A 10,667-nucleotide genomic window follows, 5' to 3' on the forward strand; every position below is an offset into this window, starting at 1 on the left:
TATATATATATATATATATATATATATATATATACATACTAAGTTTTCAGCTGGTTAGGGTTTTCTACCGAAAAAACCCAAACAACCATCATCATCATCATCATCATCATCGTCGTCTTCATTCTTTTCCTTCCTATCTTTGAGTTTTTTCTGCAAAATCTACTCAATCATTGTTTTGTTGCAAAATCGTTTAGTGAATTAGGTAGTTTTTGGACTTTTGATCGTATTGATGGCATTGATGTTGTTTTTAGTGTACTTGGTGTCATTGATTTGCATGTTTTCGAGTGAATTTCTTAAGGTTTTCGAAGAACTGATTTGGAAGAGGTTCCGATGGGATTTCGGGTATTCGGTTAAACCCGGATCCGACCGAAATCTAATGAAGACCTGAACGAAACCGAGTTCTCGGCCGAAATCACGTATCATTGACCGGAAACGTCTGGTCAAAAGTGGTTTGACCGAAATCGATCAGCTTCGACCGAAATCGATCAATTTTGACCGAAATCGATGGAAATCTTGACTTTAACGGAAAACGCCTAAAACTTTATTTTTGACCGAAATCGACTAAAACTTTGACTTTAACCAAAATCAAATTTCAAACTTAATTTAATTAATTTTTAAATTAGTTCTCACTTGGCTAGTTTGGTGCAGATAAATGGCAGAGAAAATTAAATTTGTAGACTCTCACAACATTGCTGGATATCTTATGGATCCACTACTGCTCATCAAGAATTCAAATCGATGATGGTGGGTTTGAACAACTGTAGGATTTCTCAAGCCCTTCATGCTAATCCAGTCATCTACAAAGACTTGATTACTGAGTTCTAGAAAAATGCTTCAATCAACAAGCCGGGAGCAGATGGAGCTGGTACTGTTTAATCGATGGTGAAGGAACACAAGTAATTATTTCTGAGCATTTTATCCAAGAGGTACTTGAATTTGGTGACGTATCTACATTTCCAGTTGAGTACTCTGCTGATCAAGTTAAGGAAGTCCTTGAGAAGATGTGTTATGAAGGAACCTATCCTCCCACCATCAAGAAGCTGCTGCCACCATACTGGAGGTTTTTGGCACACTACTTTGTCATTTGCATTTCTGGAAGGAAGGGAGGATTTGATGAAATTAGTCAGACCGTGACCTCAACTATTGTCTCTTTAGCAATGAACTGGGATTACAACTTTTCAAAGTTTGTTTTTGAAGAAATGAAAAGAAACCTTCAAGGAAAGAAGAACGACCTATTTTTGATGTATCACAGGTTCCTTCAAATGATCTTCAATGAAAAATATCCCCAAATTGAGAGGTCGTCTCATACTTTGGATATGAAATCCTTGGGTCCCAACACTTTTGGACTCATGAAGCAATCAAGAAAGGCTGCCAAATTTACCTATCAAGGGCTAAAGGAGCTGGTTAAATTTGGAATGTTTGTTGAGGTTGAAGACACTCCGGCTGTTGGTTCAATTAATGCTGAAATTGCCGAGTAACACGTGGCAACCAAGCCAAAATTTCAATTCGCCTTTGAAGAAATTGAAGTATCTGATGATGAAGAAGAAGAGGGTCAAGAAATGGAAGTGACAGAGAATGAGTTTGAAGAATTGATTCAACAAAGTATCTCAATCCCAGATGAGGATGTTACTCTCACACCTTTGATTGTGTCTGAGAAGGAAAGTGATATATTGGTGCAATCATACTCACCTACCCCTAAACATATAGATGCTCTTATTACAGAACTTCAGTGAAGTGCGAGGAAGCCTCCCCAAATAGTTCCTGTTACAACTGAATCTCCATCTAAGAGTGATCAAGAACATTCAGCTCATGTCCTACTCCAGAGGAAAAGTAAAAGAAGAGTTCCAAGACCTGGAGTGCTTATCACAGACCTTGTTCAAAATGTATCTACTCCGATTAAGCCTATTTCTATGGCCCAAAACACTGAAAGTACATTCACCGAGTCCTCTCCAGTGATGTAAGACATTTCAAGCTCGTTACCTGAATCCACTCCTATGGATTAGGATTTTGAAAGCCCTATTGTTGAGCAAAAAGTCTTACCTTCAGAAGGGGCACAAGCTTCTGGAAGCTCCTTTGAAGCCCCTGAGCTGGACATTTCAAAAGGCAAAAGCAAGCTGCCTGAGTCTGAATTTGTGGATGCCGATCTGCTTCAAAACAAAGTTTTTGATTTGGAACAAAGCTCAACTGAAAAGGATTTGATTATTGGAAAACAGGATATTAGAATCAGTGAGCTTGAAAAGAAGAAATCCATTAAAGATGCAAAGATTTCAGAACTTCAATAAAATCTTGGTAGTCTAATTGCATTATTCTTTGACATGAAACAACGCTTACATCAAACGTTTGGTGATGATTTTCAACCTGTAAGCGCTGAAGAAGAAAAGATTTATGCTTCTAGTTTTGGTCCAGCCAATCCAACTTCTCAACCTACTAGTGAAAGCGTTATAACACCTGCTTTGGATGCTAATCTTGACACATTTTTATCTTCTGGTCCTTCTTCTGATCAAGAAAGAAGAGAGAAACAAATCAGGGTTGAACAGCTGAAAGGGAAGATGCTAGTGATGAAGCATTCATACCAAAATGCTCTAGGTGATCACCCTGAGATGTTTTTCAGGGAAACTAGGAAGAAATTTACAGATAAATATAGGGACCGCTCTGGCATTTTGATGTTAGGATATGATGCTGATAAGAAAATGTGGATCGTAGAGCAAAAGAGCGGACGGATTGAATATTATGATAAGAAAGTCGACTTCTTATCTTGGACAAAATTTGATCTTTCTGAATCATCCGCACACCTTTCCACAATCCAACCAATGATCCCATGGCCTGATCTTTTAAGAGTTTTCTTGAGGATAAAGCTAAAAATAACTTTGAAGGCTTGAAGATTGCTTCATCATTTACGAAAATGCCAAGGATGTCATTGATCCTTGCACTTACAAAACCATGGTGAATGTCATGCGGCCGCCTACAAAGCAAGCTAAAAGGATTCCGCTTCCCAAACGTTTACCAGAAGGCACTTTGGACTCAATGCAATTCTGGGTTTATGATGAGGCTACTGCATCAGTGGTGATCAAGCTGAAGAAAAACCAATATCACATTGTTGATCCCAAAGACTTGTTGAGGTTTTGTGAACGTGATATCCGAACTTTGTCAAAATTTCAAATAATTGTTGAGAATGAATTGGATGAAGCAGTCGCAAAAGCCTTCACCGGAATGGTAGCGACCATAATTGACAAGAAGTTGTTGGTAGGGGCATTTGACTTGGTAGACGTGCATCTCGTAGAGAAGCCTTGAAGAGAACAGAAAGCACTAAACAAAGGGGGAGATTTTTGGACTATATTTTGTCGTTTTTTCTTTGTTTTTGTATCTAATATGTGTTTTGGTTTTGGAAAGAAATTACTAGTGGGCTTAATGTTTTCGGTGGGCTTGTTATGTTTGGGCTTTAGGTTATTGGTTTAGTATACATATGTTCTATGTATAGCTATTCTAAATGAATGCATTTTTTGGAGTATATTAGTGACTCTCGCTGAAAGGAGATTGGATGTACTTGACAATTGAACAGTAGAATTGTGTGCATTCATTTGAAATGTGTTCTTGATATATTGTTTCGTATCATTGTTTGATTAAGATTCCACATTAATCAAAATATTGCATTGGTACCTTGAGAAGATCCTAGTTAAGGGATTTACAACAAGTTTTGAACTTGATACCTCTGGAAGATGCACCAACTGAAGTAGAACTCAGATCCAAGAGCTAGAAGCACAGGCTATCCCTCCTTCAAGGTTCCTTCTCCACCAAAAGCTTCACAAGAACACTCAAACGAGTCATAAACACTCATACAATCTAGAGGAACGAGATTAGGGTTTGGAGTAGGTTGGAAGCTGATAATGGTGGCTAGAAATGAGGCCATCATGTTCTTTAAATAGGGACACAAGAAGCTATTAGAATCATACTTGACATATATATAAAAGGCTTTTTGGGGGTGTTACAATTCTCCCCCACTAGAATCAGAATTCGCCCTCGAAGTCATCCTCCGGAAACAACTTTGGATACTGCTCATGCATCTCAGACTCCGGCTCCCAAGTACACTCCGAGCCTCTACAGTGCTACCACTGAACTTTGACCAAGTTCACTGCCTTGTTCCTCAAGGTCTTTACTCTCCTATCCAAGATCATCAATGGCCTATCAATATAGTTCAGTAGATCATCAACCTGAATGTCCTCTAAAGGGACCACTACTGTCTCGTCGGCTACACACTTCCTTAGCTGTGATACATGGAAGGTGTCATGAATCTGACTCAGTTCTTCAGGCAGCTCTAATCGATAAGATACATTTCCCACTCGAGCAACCGTCTTAAAGGACCAATGAATATGGGTCCCAACTTTCCTCGCTTCCTGAATCAAATCACACCCTTCCATGGTGATACCTTCAGGAGAACAAAGTCACCGACCTGAAATTCTAACTCAGAATGTCGTCAGTCAGGATAACTTTTTTGAAGACTCTGGGCCGTCAGCAATCTCTTTCTGACCTGCTGGATATGCTCTGTCATCTTCAGCACTATCTCAGTGCTCCCCATAACCCTTTGTCCAACCTCCCCCAATAGATAGGAGTCCGACAACTCCTCCTATATAAAAGCTCAAAGGGAGGCATCCTAATGTTGGAGTGGTGGCCGTTATTTTAAGAAAACTCAACCAAAGGAAGGTAGGAGTCCCAACTCCCACCTAAATCAATAACACAAGATCGAAGCATATCCTTGAACGTCTGAATCGTCCGCTCGCTTTTCCTGTCCGTTTGCGGATGAGATGCGATGCTAAAATGTAGTTGGGTATGTTGGGTTTTGAGCATTCTAACACTCCTAAGTGTACATGCAACCCTAAATACCTTGGATCTATGTTTTCTCTATTATACATGCAAATAAGAACTTCCAAGGTATTATCCTAATCTAGCATACAAAACAATAACTATAGCAAGATAGAATACATACCTCTTTGATGTAGAAAGTCTTCATGAAGCTTGAGTGCCTAGTGCCCCAAGTGTGACACCTCAAATGGAATCACAATCATCAAAACACTTGGAATGACTTGAGAGAATTCTACACTCTTCAAAATCGGCTAGCCCTTTCTTCACTATCTCTAGTGGCCGATTTTTCCTCAATAATAAGATGCTTATATAGTTACACAATTAGGGTAAACTCTTAATTGTCATGGCTTTCCATTTCCTTGGATCCATGGGTACAAATACACCATGGAGCATCCATGGGCCATCCTATGGGTTTTAGCCCAACTTGATTATCCATGGAGCATTAGCCCACTATACAAGTATGGATGATTTACACAATCAACCCATATATTTAATTAGTCTTCTTTTGATCACTTAATTAATCCTAGATTAATTCTTGATCAATACTAATTAAATAATCTTATTATTCTTATTATTAATATACTAGAACTTATAATATATTAATAACCATAAGTGTCTTATTTCTCTCATTCAAGTGCATGATGGTATGCAACCCAAATGGACCATGCCGGGTCGGGTCAAGTCTTACCAAATATAGTTATGGACTTAGACATTAATCCAACAGTCTCCCACTTGGATAAGTCTAAAACTATTATTGCGTATGACTTCAGGAACCAACCGGCAATCGTAGCTCTCAAAAGCTTCTGTCGAACTCTGACCTTGTAGATGAACTCTGACCTTTGTCAGTGACTTGTCCATTAGATAAGGGATCATATATTCCTCCATTCTAGATATCATATGGACTGAGACATGGATTATAATCATTCTCTCTGTCCATTTGTTGTTTCCCGATTTCCGATTTATGACAACTGACTAATTGAACAAATCAAATCAGTCCTGGCCCGGCCGAGCACTTCCATTTGTCATCATCAAATCATCGAGGGGCCCACAGATATCGCTTTTATCCCGAAGGTAAAAGGAATGGATAAACTTCGACTCATATGGCTTGTTCTACTACTTGTTGAATCATACACAAAGGCACGTTTTATAGCACAGAGTTACCAAATGCGGTTTCGTGCAATCAATGTACTATCAACTCATAGTAACAACTCATATCTCTAGGTTTGAAGAATATAAGATATTATCGTCTCATGATCACTCGTGATAAAATCCATGAAGTGATTCCAACGAGCGCGGGTTGAATCCAATACTCAGAACTTATGAGCACTCATGATTGCTGTAGCCTTGTCCAACACCTTAGACCTCTGCAACCCTTCATGACAGTCTTAATTCATATCTACTTCCAACATATGACCGACTGTGGATGGTTTGAATAACTTAGTCATTCCGGAAGAATAACCCAGTTTATTCGGGAAGTCAAAACATGCAAAGTGAAACACAATAATAATAGAATCCAATATGGTATCAACCCTTTGAACATAAATAAAACACCTTTTATTTATCACCATATGATTACACATTATTCATTGTATACTGTTTCAGCTATCAACTTTATTCTTGAATTTAAAACAATAGTTGTCCCATGCTCCAAGCATGTACACTATGTTTTCTTAAACACTAGTCATGCCATACACCAAGTATGCATACTATGTTTGTCTATGATCTTTACTTTGTGAACTAGATCAATTGAACATAACTTCAATGATTCTCTTTTCACACTCCCAAATCCTTACTGCAAATGCAAGAATTCCAAATTCATGCCATTTACTGAAATCTGTTAGATTCTAAACTTATATGCATTGATCCTCTTGTAATGATTATGCACAAAGTCATAAAGACTTGACAACAAACATTACAGAGCATTCCAAAGGAGATCAACTTCTTGGAAACATCCTTCTTGCACTAAGTTTCCTTAATCTTACACAGATTGAAAATCCTAACTTTGAAACATTTCCAGATTCCATTTTGATCATCACTTCTGAACAAGAGTTGCCTCCTTACAGACTATGTCAATATGGTCCTTCCAGAATTATCACTATACTTCCAATTGTCCTTGAGTAACCAATCTTTGGTAAACCTTAGATTGTCCTCGACAATTGTTTAATCCTTTTAGTCATATCCAGTTCTAAACCTTTTCCCTTCTTAATGCCCCAGGCATTTGGAAAATTTTAGAACGGATGAATATAGCACATGTAATCGATCCTATATCCGAAGCATATGGGACACGATTCATGATGTCTCACATAAAGACTAAACCAGTCTTTTGCTATAATATTTCCATTTCAATTTGCCAAGTTCTCATAATTCAGATTATGAAAAGGGATGCCGTAATCATAATCGAATTTTAGAACGCAAATAATGGACTCATATACAGAATTTCCTTATGTTGAGTCATTCCAACATGAAATTCATATATATATCCTTGACTAAATGATTAAAACCTCATGATCTAAGCTTATAGATTTGAGATGAAGTATAATTTCCTCTCCCTTAATTATAGCAAAACAACTTTTTCCCAATTGAAACTTTTGTTTTCTATAATTAACATTGCTAACTTGCAATACTTATCATAATTATCATGCTCCCACTAACATGATGATTATTAGCATATCACTTATGCTCCCATTAGCTTTGACATGTACCCAGAAATCAGCTGGACTTCTAGAAATCAATACTTTATTGACTTTCTTACCAAAGTTCAGATTTCTGATACTAGATTGTTTTGATAAGACTTTATCAAAATCATACACCTTCCCTTAGATAGCACACTTGTGTATCTAAACAATTATGAAGGGGGATGCCGTAATCATAATGTTTAGACCTTTTTGCCACTTCTCACAAGTCCATGTTAGTGTGCCGGTTAACCACATGCGCTCCACTAACGACTTTGAGAATGCAAATATCACAATTGCTATCTAGCTAAAATCTACTTAGTGAAAGTGTCTCCTCACCATCATTTTCATGAATCGGAGAGAAACCTTATGACACTTAGATTTACTGGTGTATGTGTTCTTATCCATGTGAATTGTCAAAATCATAGTCACAAGACAAGGATAATGACAAATCCAAACTCATATGGACTGAACTCAATCTTAATTTCTTGCCACCTGGCAGCTCAAGGGCCTGCCATTGCTTCCAAGTTGTTATGCAACTAATTGAGAACTCTAAGAACTCATATGCAAAGCCAACTTTAACTGGAATGGGCACAGAATAAGTCAACACGATAGGTTATAAACCTCAAGTCGTGTGCTAGTGAAGAACTTCAGGTTTTATTCTTGATTAGTTCTTGAGACTTTCAAGACCTTTAAGACTCCCACTGTCCTCTTGACCTATAAGACTCCCTTGTCAAATATCCAAGAGATAGTGTGGATTCTAATCAAGACAAACACTTCACACAATTGGCCTTAGTTGGTCTTTGTTTTATCCAAAACATCACAACTTACCAATTTCAAATGTACAAGAGTAGAAAACTTTTACTCTTACATTTGACAAGTGTTTTAAACCTTCTTTAAGACATGTCACTCAAATTACAATCTTGGAGTATGACTCTAAGACTTGTATTGGAACGAAGTATGACTCATCTTCTTGATTTAACCACTTCAACAATTCAAGATCCCTCTTCTTAGTCATAAGAATGCACTAAGATTTCCTTAGAGAACTAATTGTGCTATGGTTTCTTAATCATTAAGATGATCACAAAAACTGATACTAAAGTACTCTCCCATCTTTTCAGATTTGAGAAACTTTTATCCTTCTGCCTAAATTGATTCTTCTTATTCGCTCTGCCATACATTGGAACCTTTTTCCAATGTCGCAGAATTACACTTAAGCTTGTAAGTATAATCATATTTACTGTGCTTTAGTAAACTATGACGAATAGTTTTATCAATCTTTTTGTGGTGGACTTGACCAGTGCACAAGAATGTGTACTCGATCCCTTAGTCCTTTACTTGATTCACACATCCATGTGAACAAGTAATTAGTCTTAATTTTCCAAAACTTGAAAGTTCTCATTCATCATGCTATACAACTTGCATGATTCCAAGTTCCGGTCCAATTGAAACTTGGATGATGAGAATCTTTCCTTATTTGGTAAATTTAGACATTACCACAAATGAAAGAATCAATTTCATATTTCCACTCTTGCTCTTAACGGAATTATATAAGCAACAATTTTTCCTCCAATGCCATTGTAAGGATATTTTAAAATAAATAAAATCAAAAAATTTTCTTTTATTTTAAAACTTTGCGGAAAAAACTTATCCTTACAATCCATATGAAAACTTGTTGTTATCTATTCCTAAGCGATATCTCATAACTCCTCAGAAGTAGCTCAAGAATCCGATCTTCAAACTATGCGATAGAAATCCATCTACGCCATCAGATTCAACATATTCTTTCTTTAAGTTTCTTCACTTTTTTTCCTTTGATTCTTAAAACATCACCATGTGACCCAGTCACATCATGTATCAAGAATCTCAGAATAGAAACTTAACAGAGTTAGATAGTGGACTTTACCTGAAGTAGAGTCAAACTTATTGACTTTAACATCCTTAGGTAAATTTTGGCAGCTTCGCAACCAATGCCCCTTCCTTTGGGAATATAAACATATGGACCCTTTGATAATGGTACACGAGACTATCACAGACTTAGCTTTTCTCTTTACCATTTGGTCAACCGAGTTGACTATGGCCGATCCCTTTCCATTGGGAAGAGAATGCTTTACTGGATATCCAATGTCATCATTGTCAATGTCCATAAAGTTTTAGGAAGTTGATCTTAGCAAATAGATAAGATCATTAAGGGTCTTGTCATAGTCTGTTTCATAGGTGTCCCAAAGGAACTCACTATGTGACTTAGAAAGTGATTGAACCACCAACTTTCTCAAGACTTTGACACCCAACTCTCCCGTCTTGTCAATATGTGACTACATCTCCAAGATGTGACCACACCTAGACCTTGCCTTGCCAATAGGGCCTGAGTGACCTTAAACTTTTCAAGAGCTTGTGGGTTAGGGGGAATAATTCGAGGAGGAGAAAGAAGTATGATATCCATGGGACATCATCTTCATTAGGAAAGCTTGTTTCAAGAGATTTGGGAAGATCATAAATATCTAAACCAGACATGTTTTGGGAGATATTCAAGATAGTTGATCTTAAGTCCTTAATATGACACCCAACATGAAATATTAAGGCTAGGACCCAACAAACTATTTTATAACTTAGAAGAGGTATGCCGTAATCCAAGCTATAAAATATTTGAAGGTAGGTGAATGACGATTCACCAATTTCCACCAAGATAAACGAAATGTATAATTAGGTTTTAATTGGATTTGAAACTCCTAGAACTTTGAGATTCATTGAACTGTTCAATGGCATGTTTCAATCTCGAGTGTGCCCTTCAGGTTTTGTGACTGGGATGCCGAGGATCACAAAACAAGGTGTGAAGTCACCATGCAAATCACTTGGTACCCTTAATAAATTACCCCTCAATCGATGTGCCGGTTAACCACACACGCTCCATCGATACTATGATAAATATTAAGTCACCCTTTACCTACCTTGTTATGTCCAAGTTAGTGTGCCGGTTAACCACACACGCTCCACTAACGACTTAAACAAAGTGCAAAGTGTAATTTCATGGATTAGCACCTTATTCACATTTTTTCTAAGTAACTAAGATTGGGTATTATTAAGAGTTTAGTTACTTAGTATTATCATTAATACTTTTAATGAAGGGAGAATTCTAGT

This window comes from Lactuca sativa, chromosome 8 (assembly GCF_002870075.4).
Source record: "Lactuca sativa cultivar Salinas chromosome 8, Lsat_Salinas_v11, whole genome shotgun sequence".
Lineage (NCBI taxonomy): Eukaryota > Viridiplantae > Streptophyta > Magnoliopsida > Asterales > Asteraceae > Lactuca > Lactuca sativa.